Source organism: Polypterus senegalus, chromosome 16, assembly GCF_016835505.1.
Source record: "Polypterus senegalus isolate Bchr_013 chromosome 16, ASM1683550v1, whole genome shotgun sequence".
Taxonomy (NCBI): Eukaryota; Metazoa; Chordata; class Cladistia; order Polypteriformes; family Polypteridae; genus Polypterus; species Polypterus senegalus.
The window spans coordinates 37,948,119-37,969,162 of record NC_053169.1 but is presented as its reverse complement, the minus strand read 5'-3'; the positions used below and the strand labels follow the sequence as shown (position 1 = coordinate 37,969,162).

Sequence of the window (21,044 nt, the reverse complement as noted above, 5' to 3'; positions counted from 1 at the left end):
TATAGAAGTTTTTACTGAAGTTAAAAAAACAAGTCTTTATTATTAAGTTAATACTATACCTTATAAAATAACAAATTTTATTAAAACTATTATATCTTCAAAAGAATAAATATTGCAAACAAATATCTCTGTATAGGGAGCAATAGCATCATTACATATATGCTCACCCAATGTCATTGTTAATCAATTCATATATACATATATTGTGGTTAATTAAAGCAAAATAATTACAATCATTTGATTGTATCATACATTCATATATGACACACAGCCCTAATCATCCAAGCTAAATGGCACTTTTCATAATAAATCACATTTTTATAGTATATAAAAGAGTATATAGTTTATAGTATAGTATATACTTAGATTGTGCCATTGTACTAAAGATTGCTTATAAAAGTCAAGCAATATCTGTTAATAGAATACTACCAGCATCAGTGCATAACAATAATAAACGAATTAATTACAATTTAAATAGCTTACCTGCTAAAAGGGTAAAATGTCAGAAACCCTCAAGTACTATTCAGTATTCCAAACACAAAATATAAAGGAGAAGAATCTCGGGAAGCAGTACAAATCCCTTTAAAAAACTTAAGATAAAAAACGAGCACAGTCTTTAGATCCACTTGATCCAGGTACGATACAACTTTTTTGCTACAAGTGGGCGAAGATATGCCTGCTCTCACTTTTATACGACCTTCCCGAATGCTGTCAATCAATTTAAATCGAAAATGTCTGGATGCATTCCTCCAGCGGAATTACATAATTCCCCTCTGATCAAGAAATTTCCTTTCATATACCTGCAGGCATTCCCAAATCCAGCCCATTTCCCTTCCAGGCCGGTCCCATTTACAATAAAATAAATAAATAAATAAAATAAGGCTGTCCCGAACTTATTCTTTAGGAGGAGTTAGAGAAAGTGAGGAAAGGGTGGGTGAAGGGGGGAGGAGAGCGCACTCAGTCTGTCTGCCCGCGCGCGCTCTTCTGTGTGTGTGTGTGTGTAACTGTGTGTGTCGGTGAAGTGGGGGGTTTGGGTGCGATCTCGGGACTTCAATGGATAAAGCAGGACACGAAATGCTCTCAGGCTTCTCCCTAGTACTACTTTCTCTTGTAATGATGATTTAAAATAAACGGCGAACTAACATTCAGATCTCTAATGGAACTGAATGCCTGCCGCTTCTAAAAAATAAGACTTCAAATTACAGCTCTATTTAATTTAGTAAGCGCAACTCAATGTCACAACAATATGATAAACGACACCTTCAAGTGTGGGTTTAAGCGTACACGCACTTGACTGTTTTGATCATCTTTTTGGTGTAACTAGTCTCAATGCAGGCGTTAAATCACCGTAATAACGGTCCATTGCCATTTCAAACGGCACATTTTTTCTTTTCAATGCTCGAAGCACATAACACTCTGACGTGGACTTGAGACTTTTGGATATGACGCTTCCTCGCTGGCACTCTGTCCTAGTGAATCTGGAAAGAATTAGCCGCTGGAGCGCGCCGGGAGCCTCGCAGCCTGCCTGCCTCCCTGGCTGCTGTCGGGACGCGTCGCTCTACGCATTCCTCATGCAAAGCTGCCGCCGCACATTCCAGGGGATTGTGAAGATCGACGCGGACACCTTTAGCTAGGATGAGCACAACGAGACGACACAGAAAGTTTACGCCAAAAGAAAAACACAGAGGGGAGTGAAGGGATGCAGCGGGGCTTGGTTGAATCAAGTAAACGGCAGAACACGCTTTTTGGTTTTCTAAATAGTTTTATAATAATTCTTGAAATCGTATACAACGGTTTTTACACGTATAGTTTTGGTATTTGGATTGAGGTTATGCAAAATGCTTTGTTTTCTAGCGGTAAAGGCTATGTACTGCCGACCCGCTATTACATGGATGGACAGAACTAGTCAAAAAGGCCCCTGACCCTTTACTCTAGAAAACACTTTCACGCACCTTTTAAATCACATGTGTTCGATTACGATGAAAATAACAAGTACATCATGCCAAATATTGTATGAAGGGGAAAAGAGGGAATGGCACACGCTTTTACAGTACTGTTCTGCAGTTTGTACCCTACGTCAGCTATTTTTCATTCCAATGGCCTTTGAGGTTTTCCTTTTCAAAAAATATCACATCAATATGTGGTCTGTTAGTTTTGTTAAAAGAATGTTATTTAATGGAACAAAGAGGAATTTTGTACTTTAAAGCATTGTAATGTCAGAGGACCCGACCTGAGAGATGACAGGTTGCTCATTTATCCACAGACTACCAAATGGGGCAACTTTATCAATAGAAGATTTACATCTTAGGGTCATACTTAGCTGCAAACGTTTCAGAAGTGTTCCTCCGCTGTTAATTCAGTTGCTGTCAATGAATCTTGAGAATAATTCTGGTTTGGATTGGCTCAAGAAGTTGAAGAAGGTGACACAGATGGTTTTGTCTTTGTCCCCAAGTCTGAATGTGCAGGTAGTGGATGAGTTAGATAAGCACACATGGAGCCACAGTCAAATACTGGTTCTTTAATGGCACTTTACTGGGTTGTATGGTTCTTCAAAAAGCCATGTTATTCTGTGAAGGTTTTTTTTTTTTTTTTGCATATGAAGTTGGTTCTTTGGTTTTTGCAAAAGGTTCCTAATATATGAACAAAACTGAAATCTTTAATGTCAAATCGCCTACCTAGGAAACTAACAGATCAAGAAAACCTGAACTCAACCTGTGTTGCTTTGTGCAGTAAAAAAACCATGAACCCACTGGTGTTTTAGTAATTTTTTATCATCTGTTTATTAGATTATTCTTTATTCATGGAGCCTATTACAGAGCTAAATATATAAAGGTTCTGGAATGAACCTTCACATGCATGACTCTTTTGGAAATCAAAAATGGTTCCACAATGGTATCACTTTCAAGAATCACTCTTCCACACTTTTAAGAGTGTGGAAGATTGGGGGAAGCATGGTTGCGCAGTGGGTAGCACTGCTGCCTTGCAGTAAGGAGACCTGGATTTGCTTCCCTCGTCTTCGCTGTGTGGAGTTTGCATGTTCTCCCTGTGTCTGCGTGGGCGTCTTCTGGGTACTCTGGCATCTCCCAGAGACATGCAGGTTAGATGCACTAGCAATTCTAAATTGTCCCGTGTGTGTGTGTGTGTCCTGTGGTGGGCTGGCACCTTGCCTGGGGTTTGTTTCCTGCCTTGCACCCTGTGGTGGTTGGGATTAGCTCCAGCAGACCCCCATGACCCTGTAATTAGGATGTAGCGGGTTGGAGGATGGATGGAAGATTGGCATGGTGGTTGTGGCTACCCACCAGCAGCATTGTCTAAGTGCTGAATCACACCTCTGTCTCTGAACCAAGACCAATCCATTATTTTGGTATGTTTATGCAATGTTAGCATATCCTACATTAATGTATCCATAAAACTCATACTGCTATCCTCAAAATATGAAAATCAAAGATGTTACCGAATGGTTTAAAGTAGCTCAATATCAGCATTTCATCAAAAATAAAATACACTCCCAGCTAAATGCATGCAGTTTAACTGACAGCTTTACACAAATAAGAATCAGACATGTAGGCATATTTTTGTGGAAAGTTTTCCATTTCTGTATCAAATATGAACCTAATACTTATCTAACATCAATTACTAACAGTAATCCATCCAGTAGAATGGAAAAATGATGCTACAATAGCAGGAATTTGATAGCTTGAGGATGAGGGTTTCTGCTGGAAACCTCCAGTCACCACGTCATTTCTTCACCCTGCTTGCATTGTTTTTTCCATCCACATGATCAAGTAGAGAAATATGAGACAAATCCTAGGCATGCACACCTTCGACTACGTCAGCTTTAGCCGTCTTTCCAGCCTTGCACTATATCCTGCTAGTGGAAAGTCTGTCAAAAATGAGGACACACAGAAAATATGCTTTTGTTCTAAGAAGTTATATTTTAAATATTTTGTGCATTTTTTTTGGTGGGGGGGAATCACTTTAAATTCAGCTTTAGCTCCCTGCTTATGGTTTATATTCAGGCTTCATGGGGGGCTGATCAAGCAAAGAGAACATGTTACAATGAAATGGGCTAAAATTAGGGTTTTAAATATTTGCTTTTAAACAATAAACATGCTTAAATAAAAGAAAGGCTAGAATGGCAATGATTTACGTCTCACAATGTCCATGCAAAAATAATTCAGTGTGGGTGATGGAGCTTTGAGCACATTTCTTTCTTTCTTTCTTTCTTTCTTTCTTTCTTTCTTTCTTTCTTTTTCTTTTTCCAGCAAAGCTAATTCCATGTAAAATGCAATGATCCCAATTCACATTCTTCCAATAACACAAATCTCTAGTATTAAAGCCATGTGCACAGAACAGGCAGAATGTGAGCAAACACATGCAGGGAAGACTCAAATGCCATTGCTAGACATTTTTATTATTTTTCTACTTTTAAGCAACTTGGGGCACAACACCCATATGCCATACACTCACTCAAAGCACTGTGAGTTGAAGAAGGTAACGCTCCTTTTGAAACGTTTAAGCTTAACGTTTTTGTAACAATCTAGAAATCTGTGTCCATTTGTTTTTGAAAAAAGTAATAAAGTAAAAAATCTCACAGAAAATGATATGATAGATAGATAGATAGGGCAGACACCAAACACAAATTCTTGGTAGTCGATATTTATTTTTATGTTATGCCATTAGCAGTTTGTTCTGTATCATCACAAGGCATGTAGAAGGGCTGACTACATTATAGTACAATATCAGTTTTAACAACTGAATAACAGGGACAGGAATGGACAGGTGCCTCAGTGTTGAATATTTTGAGTTGCAATATGATAATATTTTAACTTTCTATTGTAGAAAAGTATTACAATTCATGCCAGCAATATATTTTCAGGCTTCTTTTTATTTGACTGAGTAGCTCAGGGAGTGGCATGGTGGCGCAGTGGTAGCGCTGCTGCCTCACAGTTAGGAGACCCGGGTTCATTTCCCGGGTCCTCCATGCGTGGAGTTTGCACAGCCTCCCTGTATCTGCATGGGTTTCCTCCAGGTGCTCTTATTTTCCTCCCAAAGTCCAAATACATGCAGGTTAGGTGCATTGGCGATCCTAAATTGTCCCTTGCTGTGTGGGTGCCCTGTGGTGGGCTGGCTCCCTGCCTAAGGATTTGTTCCTGTCTTGCGCCCTGTGCTGGCTGACCCCCATGATGTTAGGATATACCGGGTTGGGCAATGCATGGATGATTATATCAAATTGTGACTTTTAAAGTTCATATACATTAGCCTTCCAGACTCCTATCAGTCAGAGTTGGAGAGACAGTACTAGTCTGTAATGTACCAAAGTACTTGATTTTAATATGTTTAATTTCTAAGGTCTTCCCTCATTGTAATTTTGGAACAAGTAAAATGAATTCAGACGCGACTTAAATACGGACAGAGCATTTCCATTTCTTACACCATAAAAAAGGAGTAACTTATTCTACAAGCTAAGATCCTTGGTTGCTGTAACAGACTTCTGTCACACTTTATGAGTGTATAGTTTTATCACATGTATAATAATATTATAATCTCTAATGTGATGTATTGTTACATTCATATACACATATACAGTATAATCCATTTGTGATATGCAGAGAGACAGCAGCCTTTCAAAGCAGCAAAAGTGCAAGGCAAGAAACAATGCTGGACAGGACACCATTAAATTGCATACCCTACCTATGTACCCTAACTTGCACTTGTCTCTAGGGATGTGGGAGGAAAACCCATGAAAATGTGGACAGAACATGCAAACTCCATAAGAACAATATCTGAATGTGATTCCAAACCCAGGATGCTGGATCCCTAAAGCAGCAGCACTACCTACTCTGCCTTCATGCCCACCTGCTTTTATTATTATTATTACTATTTATGGAGCAAAAGCCTTTGTCAAAGAGAAAGGTTGCCACATCCACCACATGACAGACCACCTCAGGACCACAAATTAGGACCCGAGTGCAGCTGTGCAATGAACAACACATCAGCACCATATTAGTTTGAATGGAATGGAACAGTTTGAGTTTTTTTTACAGTGGCTGGAGTGCCAATCCTTTTACCAACCCCTGAGTTTTTCATGCAAGTTGGAGGACCTGCTTGCTGGGCTGGATGCAAGTTAACGTCATACCCAGGACTGAGCAATTGCAGGTTAAGGGCCTTGCTCAAGGGCCCAATGGAGTGGAATCACTTCTGGCATTTACAGGATTCGACATGACAACCTTCCGATTGCTGACACAGATCCGTAACCTCAGAGCCACCACTTCGCCTCACTTTTGTCAAATGTGAATTAAAAATAAAAATCAACTCATGCAATATCGCTTAATTGCACATGTGTGAAATTGACCAATGAGACCTTATAAGAGCCAGCTTCGGGCCAAGTCCAAGTAGGCATAAGCCTCAGGGCACCATGACTTGGTGGGCATCACGGCATATCCAACCCTCATCCTTTGCTCTTTTATCGAATGTCATTATAGCGCATAATAGTACAATTACAAGAGGACCAGAGATCCCTGCTCTTCAACAGTACCAATATGAACATACTGCGATTTCTAAGGGGAACCCTCTCCCCCACTGCATATTATAAAATATTAAAAATGAACATGTATATGCTCGGATCATCCAAGAGTGGCCCAATCCCCCCACTTGTACACTTACACAATGTACAAATATGAATGTGATCCAGTCTCCAAGGGGGATCAATATAGCCAAGGTGTGTCATGTACCCTTGACCTGGCCTTGAATATGCCCACACTCTGGGATGGCATGGGACCATGAAAAGATAGTAAAATAAAGCAAACCCAGATCCAGACTCAGATGTATTAAAACCAAGTTCCAACATAACACCATTGTAACCTAACTAAAGTGTAGCATTTTATGGCACTTGTTATAACTTATGCCCCTGGAACATTAAGATGGGAGAAATACTGAGTAAAATCTGGACAGCTATTTTTGTGAAAAAAAAAAACATATACAAACACACACCAAATCATCTTTATTTACATATGGTACAATAGATAGATAGATTTGAAATTGTCCCTGCTTAAGTGTAAGTGGTGCATGTCTGTCTGTTAGTGGGACAGTGATAGACTGACGCCATGTCCTGAGCTTTCAATTTTAAAATTGAATGAAACAAGTTTGAGAATGCTATTAGATAGATAGATAGATAGATCACACTTTGTTTTATCCCAAGGGGAAAATTTGCCTCGTTAAAATAGCTCAATAAATAACTAAATAAGTAAATACATAAATATTATATAAAACAAACACATAAAGGAATTGCTAAAAAGAAATAAGATTCTTACTAAGCCTGAGACAAAAATAGCAGGCACAGCCATAGCAAGGCATCATAAATTCATATTGTGAGTAGAATGAAGAAGATACAGCAGCGGTTCTTGATATACTTCTGCTGAAAGTGTTTAATGTTAGTGTGTCAGAGAGAGGATGTGCAGCATTGTTCTTAATGGCACTCATTTGTGTTTTCAGGTTGAAATACTTCAAACGCTGCAGAGAAACTGCAATGCGGAGGTAATGGTGAGATGTTATGCTTGCAGTCCTACTTCATTTTAAAGGTAACAGCTAAAGTCCACTGTTCTAATTCCATGCATATGTTTGAACACTTAATGATGTTTTTATGTTTTTGCCTGGGTGTGCTCCTTGGCTTATGCTTATTTTCATTTCTTTTATCATTTTTGTTATTTCTGATGTATTAATATACATGTTTATCTGTTTATTTATTATTTCATTTCTGTTTTATTTGTGTTGTTCACCTATGTTCCTTGTGCTTTGTGGTAGGACCATTCTTAAGTCACTGCTGATCTACTGTCCTCAGCCTATATATTTGAGCTTATCCTTTAAGGGTTCATTGATTGTTGCTGGAATTTGTATTACTGTTCTTTGATAATTTTGGCTTCTGGATTTCTTGCTTTTGCGTTAGGGATTACTGTTTACTGGATTGTGGATTGTTTGCTTTGGAATGCCTTTTTAGGCAAATCCTTTATGCCCTTACTTTGCCTTTTTTTGCTTTTTTGTGCTTTAACTGTGATTTTAAAATAAATATGTTCATTTATAAAAAAAAAAAAAAATCTGCATTGGTCTTGTCCTTTCAAGAAAGATATTTTTTACAGTTCTTCTCTCCTGAATGACATTTTTTTGATAATTGAAGCCAAATACCCTATGTGGGTCTGTGTAGTTCAAAGCCTGCCTTTGGAGTTAGGAGGACAGTCTGTCTGAGGTGAGGCCTATTCTAGACACGTCTTCACCTTTTTGGTTCATTTTGAGTGTGATAATCATTACACACACCACCTGTTAATCTCCATTTACTCAAACTGAAAAGGATCAACTTCTTCAATCACTCCTCTTGGCTCCCACCTTAACCTGGTCACTCTCCTATGGAGCCTCACTAGTGTGTCTATGTCTTTTTTGTAACATAAAGCCATAAACTGCAGGTACTAATCCACATATAATCTTACAAGTATGTTATTTGGCTTAAGCATACCCTCCCTTGAGTTGTACTTCACATCTGGGGCTACATAAGCTAATATTCTATTAACTGCTTCTTTATACTCTGCAGATCTAGAAAGAGAAGAGTCCACTATGACTTCTAAACCCTTCACATAAGATAATATAGCATTTTTACATTCCCATTTTGTTACATTAAACTTCATCTGTCACAAGACTACTGAAATTTGAATTAAAAAAATATATGCGCTAATATTTACAAGTAAAGAAGAATTCAGATTATTGACATGCTTCTGAATACAGATGCAGATTAACAAGAAGTTAAATGAAGTGAGGAGTTAATTTATAGGTTTACTTTGAAAATGATTAACAGACTAGTTCAGTAATTTAGAACTAATTACAAAATAGGCAAATAACATAACAGGTTTGTCTGGGCAACCTAAATTTGAAAAATGGGAACATGCTAAGCCTCACTACCACCATCCTTTTATTCATCTTTATTTCACCACAGAGTTGGTTAAAAGACAACGGGAGGAATTGTGTGAAAGTGTTGGCTTCACTATGTTTAACTTGCTGGGCTTAACTGTTTGATTATTAGTTTAATGGGCTTGTTGTGCTCTGTTGTTCACTGAAACCTACCTTTAAAAACAAAAATTACAGTATTCACCTACAGCACTAGGAAAAAAAAAATCTAGCTGTAAAACTTACTGTAAAGTTTGTTTTATTTACAAAAAAAAAAAAAAAACAATCGCATGCAAAGTAGGCATAGCACATCTTTTTTTACACTCTGCAACAATCCATTGGTGGAATGACAAAAATGTATCCAATAGTGGTTAGACTGGTTGGAAGATGCCAAAAAACTTGAAAATTCAGCTGAACACGGATGAATATGTATACTTAACTCACAAAGTAGTCCTACCTTTAAGTGAGCCCAAAAACTATTGTTGTACTGACCTCAACTAAAATGATTTATTACATGAGCATTGAAGACAATAATATGGTTTAAATATTGCCACTTCCCTTAGAAAACTCAATGAATTATTACAACTGACTATTTTTCTTTACCTATGCAGGTTGATTATGTGGCACTACTGTTACAAACAACCTAAAACTGTGGACGTGTGAAACATGTAAGTATCCAGTTGTGGCAATTTTATATGAATATGTGAAATATTAACAAAAAGCTTTGCCCAACACAAATGCATAAATATTCAAAGAGAATGTAATAGATTCCATGTGCAAACAAATTTATAAACCCATTTAATTACTAGAACATACCTAGGAAACAAAGTTACCACAAAAGAGCCTCCCATTGCTCATAAATTCTAGCTGCCACTGTTATTGAAGACATTGTGCTGGCACCGCAGTACTTCTGACTATAACATATTTTAACCCAAAACTTTGTGTTTTCTACCCAAGATTCCACACAGACATTTTCATTTCTGCAACATTATTTGCTGGCAGCTGTGACTGGTCTTCTCTTCACAATTGGAACTCAGATATAATGAAAAGGTTGGAGTATGTAGAAACAGAAGGAGACTGCACACAAAATTACCTTGATTCAGTATAATTCATTTATTTTATTATGGTGTGAAATAATGATCAGTCTGATATTGTTGGGTTCCTGTTGTTCCTACAAAAACAATTGTTGTAAAAAAAGTTGTTGTAACCGGACTGTCATTCACCTCAGACAATCAAATTTTAAGTTTTCTTCCGGAGGAACTTCATACTCAATTGCACACTATATTACATTTTTTATTTATAGGGTAAAAAATAGTCGCTTTGGAGGTTTAAATAATGAGACCTGGAACAAGAACTTTGATATTGTCCCATGAAATAACACTTACAGAAGTGGTGAATTTCACTTACACAATTTAAATCATAAAGACATAGATTAAAGACAGTCCATTGATTAGATAACCACCAGAAGGAAAATAAAAATTTGATAGTGATTAGCAGTAGTGATGAGCAAACCCAGTGGAGTTTGCTTAGCCACACATTTAATGAAGTCACGGAAATGTTCGTGAGCATTGCCAAACTTTGCAAAATGAATTGAAGCTGATGAGGAAGGAGAAGCTGAACTAGTTTAGAGTGGACTATAATGGTATGATGGCTTTTTATGTGTCCTTGAGAATACCGAAAGTATTCACCAGCTATGCTGGCCCAATTATTGTGGACAAAAATGTGATCTGAGCTGTGCATTAGCAGTGCTAACCACTGCACCACCATGCCTCAAGCAACAAAACATACAGATGGAATGAATACCATGAACAAAAAACACCAAATGACCACAAACTAGCATTAAGTAAATAAAATATAGATTATTGGGCTCACATTGGCTGAACAAGCTTGTTCGATTGTTTGAACTTGTGACTTCGGGTGCAGCTTCTCATGTATCTTTGCACATGCTTCACACCTTTTCCTTATATCAAGAAGAAAGAAGTTCCTCTTAAATTTTAATAAATCTTTAATTATTATTATTGAATGGGGTCTTATTCTGACATGAGTAGGGAGGGGGGAGAACCCTTTAAGGCTTGTTTTGAGACACATGCAAATTAGCCATGCGTTGCTGCACTTCCAGTGCACAGGGATCAGTTTTATATTTCCAGCTCAATCAGTAGAGTTTCCCTCTTGATGAAGCAAGTGTGATTGGAAGTCCGGGGGATGAAGCCCACTTCATGAAACAGGCACACTTAGAAATGCAGAAACATTCGTTCTCATGAAACATGAAACTATCGTTCTCATAGACAACTGATTGTGAATCAATGACGGGACTTTGTCACTCACTGTAAGTGACCCATGAACCAGCGGTTGAGAAACATTGAGAAGTACATCTGAACCCCTCAAATGAAAATACTTTGTTTTTCTTTTTTTTTAAACACATGTAAGATGGAAATCCAGCTAGAGTTCTAATTGTGTTGTGACGGCAATGATCTTAAAATAGTTGTGTGAAAAGGCTGTGCATTGCTGCCACAGCTCTATAATGTCATGGTGGCCTCACAAAGCATCATGAGGCTCTGGGAAAAAATGTTTGCATAAGCTGGCCAAAGGTGCATTTTCAGAAAAATATTCATGAACAAAGTCAACAGTAAAAATTTCTCCAATCATCACTAATTTATCCGTTAATGGAGGATGAATATTGTAGCAAGTGAAATGTGATGTGCATTTGTGCATGAGCATATACGTTGTATATATTTTTTAATCATATTGTATAATATATGTATATATTTTTGTATTTTATTTATACTATAATACAATGGGATAGGCCATTTAATGTCTGTAGAAGAAATGAGAAGAAAAAAACAAATAGGTGCTGACTCCAGAGTCTGCAAGTGAAGCTCCTTCAGCTGTAATGAAATACTTCTGGTACCAATAGGAGCAGAAAAGTCGGGGCTAGTGAAAGCAGAACCAGAAGTGAGATCATGTTGTCTTCTAGGAAACAGAAACTGGGTTAGAGGTTCTGCCACATTCTTTATTGCCCCCACGTTTTCATATTCCAATACCTATGTGGCACTCCTGATGCTTGTGTGTATGAAAATATATGATTGTTTAAATAATTCACTGTTGAGATTTTGTCCTGTAATACATATGGAATGAGACCATAACTGATTTTTGTAATACTGTGGATATAAATACATATTTTCCTTCCTTATATTGGTTTTTATAGAAGTTATTTTTGCTTATGTCATTGATAAATAAATCCAAAGTATGTGCTTGACATTAATAACTTAATAACATTAGCTTTTGTAATAAAATATTATAGACATACAGTAACAGTATTTTCATCAATGTTAAGAAAAACTTTTGAATGGATTTAAACATTTTTACTTTTAATTATTATTTATTATTATTATTGCCTTTTTCAAAAGATTCTGCTAGTTGAAGTAATTACATTTAGTGACTAAAATTATTCGATTTAATCAATATTAAGATTTAAATGAAAACCGAATTGCAATTTATTTACCCATAAATGATTTTTTATTGAGTTACATTATAAACAGCCTCCCTGGAAAAGTCTATTTGGGGGTTCTGGAGTGGAGAGTCCATTGGATAGTAAAACCTCGTATTCAGGAGGAACAGTGTGGTTTCCGTCCTGGTCGTGGAACAGTGGACCAGATCTACACCCTTAGCAGAGTCCTGGAGGGTGCATGGGAGTTTGCCCAACCAGTCTACATGTGTTTTGTTGACTTGGAAATGGCGTTCAACCGTATCCCTCGGAGAATCCTGTGGGGGGTGCTGTGGGGAGTATGGGGTACCCCGATAAGGGCTGTTCGGTCCTTGTACAACCGGTGTCAGAGCTTGGTCCGCATTGCCAGCAGCAAGTCAAACCCATTTCCAGTGAGTGTTGGACTCCGCCAGGGCTGCCCTTTGTCATCGATTCTGTTCATAACTTTTATGGACAGAATTTCTAGGCGTAGCCAAGGCGTTGAGGGGGTCCGGTTTGGTGGACTCAGGATTGGGTCACTGCTTTTTGCAGATGATGTTTTCCTGTTTGCTTCATCAGGCCGTGATCTTCAGCTCTCTCTGTATTGGTTCGCAGCTGAGTGTGAAGAGGCTGGGATGGGAATCAGCACCTCCAAATCTGAGACCATGGTCCTCAGCCAAAAAAGGGTGGAGTGCCCTCTCAGGGTTGATGGCGAGATCCTGACCCAAGTGGAGGAGTTCAAGTATCTCGGGGTCTTGTTCATGAGTGAGGGAAGAATGGATCGTGAGATTGACAGGCGGATCGGTGCGGCGTCTGCAGTGATGCGGGCTCTACATCAGTCTGTCGTAGTGAAAAAGGAGCTCAGCCGTAAGTCAAAGCTCTCAATTTACCAGTCAAGCTATGTTCCTACCCTCACCTATGGTCATGAGCTATGGGTAGTGACCGAAAGAACGATTCGCGAATACAAGCGGCTGAAATGAGTTTCCTCCGTATGGTGTCTGGGCTTTCCCTTAAAGATAGGGTGAGAAGCTCAGTCATCCGGGAGGGGCTCAGAGTTGAGCCGCTGCTCCTCCACATCAGGATGCCTCCTGGACGCCTCCCTGGTGAGGTGTTATGGGCATATCCAACTGGGAGGAGGCCCTGGAGAAGACCCAGGACATGCTGGAGGGACTATGTCTCCCGTCTGGCCTTGGAATGCCTCGCGATTCCCCCGGAAGAGCTAGAAGAAGTGGATAGGGAGAGGGAAGTCTGGGCATCTCTGCTTAAGCTGCTGCCCCCGTGACCCGATCTCGGATAAGTGGAAGAGGATGCATGCATGGATGGATGGATGGATTATAAACTGTATTGGGTATTGAAAATGATGATTATATAAACTTTTGCTCTATTGCTAAAACTAATTTTATTAATGTGTTAATAGTGTGCTAAAGTGTGTTTTAAAAAATATATATTTTTGAATTATCACTCACACTACATGATCACGCTGACATTTTTGCTGCTGGCTCAGCTATCTACAGTTATTGGGGTGCTTGTGGCAGATATTACCAAAACCAGACTCTTCAATTACTCTTGCATAGTCAATATTTACAAATTGAATACTTTTAGTTTTCTGTAGTGTTTCAGAAAACAACATCTGCAACAATTATCTGGCTTTCTGAATAAAAAGACTAAGTGCTTGCATCTATTTTGCGGTAGTGTTGGGTTGGGTGTATGCAAACAAAGGCCAGATGTCATTTGTGGTATTTGTTTGGAATGTTTTTTTCTTTCTGTTTGGACTTTTGTTTTGTTTTTTATTGTAAAATAACAGGTAGAACAAAGTTGTATTTTGCGACAAATGCAACAACAGTCAGTACTTTCGGCATTGTGAATTTGAATTATGTGCCCTGTGAAAAATGACAAAGGTCTCAGCTTTTGAAGAGCTGCCACTTTTCTCATTTAATGTAATGCAGCAGCATGAGATGTGAATACTGAAAGCTACTGACTGAATTGGCATTTTGTGAAGTGGCAGACAAAAGGTTGTTATCAGAAACAGAAGATAAAAGTGAGGGTTTGGACTGAAAATTACATTATTTTGGGGCTATAAGTCATGGCAGGGCAACTGATATGCTGACAATTTGACTAAATACAGTATACTAAAGTACTAAATACAGTATGCTGAAGTACATAAATATAATAAGGGAAAAGGTAAACTTAAAGGACTAGTACAGCATACCCCATTCATTCATGCCCCAACACTGGACTGATGCATTGGCCAGAATGGATGTCATTCCCTTTGCCACATGAGACCATAGAATGGATGGAGAGGAGGAGGTGGCCCTCCAGGACAGTATGCTTCCCTGATACATTAGGTGGCAGCGTTTCTGGGCTTGTGCACCCAAGCACAAACCTGCGGGGCATACCAGGAACTGTAGTCCCGTTGGGCAGCCCTGTTTTGTCCTGTGGATGCCGCTATGGAGAGCTGTCCTTATTTTGTGAAGTTTCCGCTTTATACAATGTTGCGGCATTTGAAGTATTCTCATGTATGACATTAAAGGGGCCCCCTCATCTCATTCGGGAGTCACATTTTGGAGGAGGAGGACAACACTTGCTAATTGAGATTTGGGAGAAAGAAAGATGAAGGAAGGATTTGTGAATTGTCTGTATGCTTTGAAGTTTCAGTCTTTAAATAGATGGTTATTTAAGTCTGTGGCTGGAGTTTGCATAGATACTGGCCACTCTTTTTATTTCATTTTAGGGTGCTAGGTATAGAGCAGTGATCACAAAACACATGACAGTAACCATCCTGTCCGTTTGATTAGACCTTAATTCATTGTAAGGTACACAGGTTTTCTGTAAACGTAAAGTGCACAGTTTTGAAATGTAATAGTAGCTGAAGTCCATCCATCCATTTTCCAACCCGCTGAATCCGAACACAGGGTCACGGGGGTCCGCCGGAGCCAATCCCAGCCAACACAGGGCACAAGGCAGGAACCAATCCCGGGCAGGGTGCCAACCTACCACAGGACAGGAGCTGAAGTGTCCACAGAAATGACCTCATGGAAGAGTGTACACATTTCAAACAGAGTGTGACTGACTGGGATGGGATTTTGGCTTCTGAAGCATCAGGGCAACTATGCTGCCGTATTTTTTAAAATATACTTATCCCATTCAAGAGTTGCAAAGTTTAGGTCACATGTAATTCAAGGACCAGCAGTCATTGGGGTGTCAGTTTATCGCAGGGTACACTCATATAAATTCTATGTCACCTTGGCTGCTTTAAAGCTATCAATCAGCCATAAGGCATATTTTGAGATGAGTGTAGAAAATGGAGTACCTGGAGAAACCCCATCTAGAAACAGGAAGGATATGCTGTATAGACTGTGACCAGACCAAGATCATAACCCAGAATCCCAGAGCTATTAGGTTGCACCAGTGACTGTTATACCGCTGTGCCATCTCCGTTAAAAAATAAGCTATTTTTAAATGTTATGTTAAATAAATTTAATATTAGCAAAACCAATAATACCACATTAATGTTTCAAAATAAATAATTCTAACAAATGGCAACTTTTACAAAAAATATTTTTGCGGCAACATGAAAATATTACATCCTGAAGTTACTTGGAAAAGTACTACATAATTTATAGTCCTAAATTTCCAGTGCCCTGTCGCCACAACTGTGATGTCTGGCTATAGCAAGCAGTAATTGTCCTGCCTCCAAAACCTCTAAGAAAATGAATGTGGATCCCCACAGTCATCAGGCCAGCGTTGAAAATGGGAGCATAAATGCTGAACCATTTACGTATTTAAATGATGTAGCTTAGAAATAAATGGGGGGCGAAACATACGGATCGATCTTTATTTTTACTGAAACCATTTGCAGCTGCATTTTGAAACAGCTGGAGTCTTCAAAGTAGACCATTTGGGATTTCTGAATTAAGGACTGTAGAAAAAAAAATATTTGAGACATTATGAAATCATACATTGATGTTTTTGCATCTGTTAGCCTTTGAGATGTCAGTCTTACTATAATTTGACATTAGATTCAGTGTTTCTGTTACAAATGAGGTTTACTTTGATCTGCATTTATTTTGTATATATTCTGTAGGTCTTTGAAAGTGTAAAGACCTATAATTTATTGGCCAAAATAAATAACTTATAGGGAAAATACTATAACATATACTTTAAATAAAACATCTGCCAAATTATTTTTCTATGAGACCTTGTTATTTTCAATGGATTCAGAACGTATTCTAGCCCCTTCACTTTTTACACATTTTGTGATGTTGCAGCCTTGTGCTAAAATCATTCTAATTCATTTTTTTCCCACATCAATGCTTAAGCATGACAAAATGAAAACAGGATTTTAGAAATTTTTGCAAATTAAAGATAAACAAGTATTCAGACCGTTTACTATGTGTGACACTTGAAATTTGGACCAAGTGCATCACATTCTTTTAATCATCATTAAGATGTTCCTACACCTTGCTTGGAGTCATCCTTGGTCCAATTCAATTTATTGGGCATGAAAGTCTCCCAAATGACAATGTGTATCAGAGAAAAAAACAAACCATGCGGTTGAAGAAATTGCCTGCAGAGCATAGAGCTGGGATTGTATCGATGCACAGGTCTAGGGAAGGCTAAAACAATCTGTGCAGCACTGAAGATTCCCAAGAGCACAGTGGCCTTCATAATTCATAAATGGAAGAATTTTAAAACAACCACAACACTTTCTATACAGCTGACCACCCAGACAAACCGAGCAATTGTAAGAGAAGCGCCATGGTAAGAGAGGTGGCCAACAACCCAATGTTCACTCTGGCTCAGCTTCAGAGAACCTGTGTGGAGATGGTGGAAACTTCCAGTAGGACAAGCATCACTGCAACACTCCATTGATCTGGGCTTCATGACGGAGTGGCCAGACATGAGTTTGCATAAAGACCACTAAGGAACTCTCAGAGTGGGATAAACAAGATTCTCTTGTCTGATGAAATTAATATTAGTGTCATGTCTGGAGGATGCTAGGCACCACTCCTCACCTGTGCAATACAGTTGCAACAGTGAAGCATGTTAGTGGAAATGCCATGTTGTGGGTTTGTTTTTTAGTAACAGAGACCTGGAGACTGGATAAGGTTGAGAGAAAGTTGAACAGCGCAAAGCATAGAGATATCCTTAATAAAACCTGCTTTAGACTGGGCTGAAGGTTCACCTTTCAACAGGACAATGACTCTAAGCACAAAGCAAAGACAACACAGGAGTGGCTTAGGAACAACTCTGGGAATGCCCTAAAGTTGCTCAGCCAGAGCCTGGACTTGAACCCAAATGAACATCTCTGGAGAGGCCAAAAAACAGATGTCCACCGATGGTCTCCATCCAATATAAAAGTTTGAGACAATCTTCAGAGAAGAATGGCAAAAAAATCCCATAATCCAGGTGTGCAAAGCTGCACAATTCCTAAAATCCTGTTTTTGCCTGGTCATTCTGGGGTATTAAGTTTTGCTTGACTAGGGGAAAATTAATTTAAAATGACTAGGGAACAAGGCTGTTCCATAGCAAAACATGAAAGTGAAGTAGTCTGAATACTTTCTGAATCCACTGCATTTCTGATAATCTCCTTTCAGGGTCCATGGAAAGACAGGACAATGCTTATCCCTTCTTTAACTGTGCTGTTGGTGACTTGGATTTGTCTCCACAGCCGTTGGGATCATTGGCTGTTTTCTTGTGTCCTAGTGCACACTTCAAAATAATTTCACTTGGGCCTCATTCACAGCCAGAGAACATTTCCCAGTAAACATTTCCTTCCACAATATGTCTGTGAAAAGGCCAAAACTAATATCAGTGAGGTTCTTTACTTCTGAATTAGAAAAAAAAATCACATGGAATTCTCTCTTTGCAAATGAGAACACTTTTAACTTACAGGGTTCCTTGAAGACCTCATGAGCACTCTACACTGTAACAGAGATCACTGCTAGTTGGCAAGGTTAGCACCTTTTTTTGTGAAAATAGAATTAGCTACAGAAAAGATAACAAAAGGAGTTTTCACTTTACTATTGCTCTCACAAGAAAGTACTGACATTCTCTTCCTCAAAAAAGTTCACAATTTCCAGGACATTTTCAGTTACATAGTGTTCAGATGTGGTAAGGGATGTTTTCAATAACAGAGTGAAGTTCATAACAAATTACCCTCAACAAATGTATCTTCATAAAAGGTCAGTAAGAAACCAAATTTTTGTTGTCTTAAAGTCAAGGCAGAAGTTTTGCTTAAAAGAAGTCTTTTTACAGTAAGACAAAACACAGAAGGCTTTCATATCCAATTTTGGATGACCAGGGAGTGCAGAGTGCTGAGTGTTTAAAGTGTTGCATCAGTCATACCAAACTCTGCATGAGTTGTTTCCTCTCAAAATCTTTGGAAAGATAAAATGATATTGAAAAAAACAATTCCAATACATTTTTAAAGCACAGAAATAGATTGTGCATATCTCAAAACACCCTTAGGAATGAAAAAGGCAGGGAATGACACATAATAAAAACAAAAAAAAAATGAAAAGGCAAACCAGCCTAGTCTAATATGTCCAACATATCACTAACTCCAGACGTAAAGATTCATAAGGTGTTACTTTCAGCATTACTACTTGGTAACTTGTTTCAGGAATAAACACTTACCGATACTAAAACATGAAATTTTACAATCATCCACCCATGCCCCATGCTTTTGTAGAAATGCTGACTAAAAGTAAATCCACCTTATTTACCCCTTTCATCCTGTAAATACTAATAGTACATTATATCTTAAAGTCTCTTATCCCATAATTAAAAGCATTAACTCAATCTTTTCCTCAAAGGTCATATTTTACAGTAATTGAACAAGTTGAAGGTCTTTTCTCCGGATTCATAACAGCACTTTTACATCTTTCTTGTAATAAATGAGATCAAAAGAGCTCACTGGTTTTCAGATGTGGCTTCACAAGTCTGCTATACTGTTTTACGTTTCTTGACATTTTCTCCACACGGTATAGCATACACAGTATTCTGCTAACCCCCAAAAGCCTTTTCAGTCACTCCTCTGCACTCTCCAGTTGAGGGCGGTAAGGAATACAGTTAGATTGCCAACTCTTTCTCATCAGTCACACTTCACAGCTCAAATCCCAAAATGTTTAATTATATGGAATATTTTTATTTTAAGTATGTAAGATGTAATACTTTATATTAAATTTATATTATTTGACATTTTTTAACCCAAAACTGAATTTTTCTCTAATTCCAACTGTAACAAACCCTGTGCCAATTCCTGTCAGACCTCACTTTTGATTTCACCTAATTGCGCCACTTTACACCATTATTTCTGTGCTTTAGAGATCCAGTGGTGCACTACATTTGTATGACTAGCCTGTTATGGAAATACTTTTATTCTGTTTTTTCAGGCTAAAGGTAAAATAAAAAAATGAATGATTTATGATCATTTCAATGAGCAATCAGTTTGTTTGTCAAATAAGAACCAATTACATCTTCTCAAAAGTTACAAATTGTTTTTAGTTCTAAAAATATGTTTTTTTTACCATCTGTGATAATTATGATATGTATGTAGCATTGAACTTCCTGCAACAAATAAAAAGTTTTTATATGAACCTTTTTTTTGTTATTGCAAGATGTATTGACTTATCAATGTGTATTTATAATTATTTAGCTTAATTTAAGAAATCTTGTCAAGTAAATTTTGCTTACCACCCAATTGGGAGATTTTTTTTTCTGCAAAGTAAAAACCAAACATCTCATTTCAAGTTTATTTTTTCCAGTTTTTGCATATGCATTATAATTGTCACATTGCAAGTAATGTTTGTGTTCCGTGTTGCCTTTTTGTGTATTATTACATGCTGTTTTGTATTTCATAGTACTCCATGAATATGCAGAATGTGGAATTCAAAAAAGCTTAATGCCATGTACCCGTGATATCTCATATAAAACGCTACAGGAATATGGGGTTCCCAGGCTGCTACTGTATGAGATTTAGATCTTCCGTTTGGCATGTGAGACTTGTGTTTACATATTTGGGGTTCAATCAAGTACATTAAATTTCGGTTTTGGACTCCTTCAGCTGTATGTCTTGTGCTTTCCAGTCCATCAATAAACGTGTCCTAAAACTCTTTTGGCAAATTTACAAACATCCATCTGTGCCCCTGTGTTTTTGTACAAATGCTGACTAAACTAATCATCACGTTTATGTTCATAGATATTGACATTCCTGTTATGTTGTCTCTTAAAGTTAATTTGCTTAAGAATGAAAATTTTCAGACGTGTCAAATTTTCCTCAAAGTTTTGTTAAATTAGGGCATTGGATTCATCCAATTGTGCTTTTGTCTCCTATCCTGTCCATGAATAAACACTTCCTAATTCCCTTATGTCAATGAAAGAGATATCAAAGTGCAGATTGGCCTTTGGAGAGTATCCAGTTTGGGAACCTAAAATTTGTCTCTTCTCTCTCAGAAGATGTTGTCTTCCAGACTATGATATCCAGCCTGCATCTGAATGGTTCAAAGGTGAGCATGATGTGCTATGATGAAAATTTCAGTGGCCCCTCAAAAGCTTAGGTGCTGTTCCTCTCCTGGAAAACTGTGGTCCGCAGGTAATAGATAAGCAGTTGTACCAACTGTGTGTCTCGTACATGAGAGAGGGTAGA

General features: G+C 38.1%; 1 protein-coding gene across 3 annotated transcripts in view; it reads right to left on the bottom strand.

Moving 5' to 3' along the window:
- Positions 1-844, bottom strand: part of thbs2a (thrombospondin 2a) — a 73,517-nt gene extending 72,673 nt beyond the window's left edge. The window contains exon 1 of one of the 3 annotated variants that reach the window (XM_039737781.1): positions 484-844. The gene's annotated coding sequence lies outside the window, so the exon portion shown is untranslated. The remainder of the gene's footprint in view (positions 1-483) is intronic. The other 2 variants (XM_039737782.1, XM_039737783.1) reach the window with 2 other exon arrangements.
- Positions 845-21,044: the final 20,200 nt, after the last annotated feature.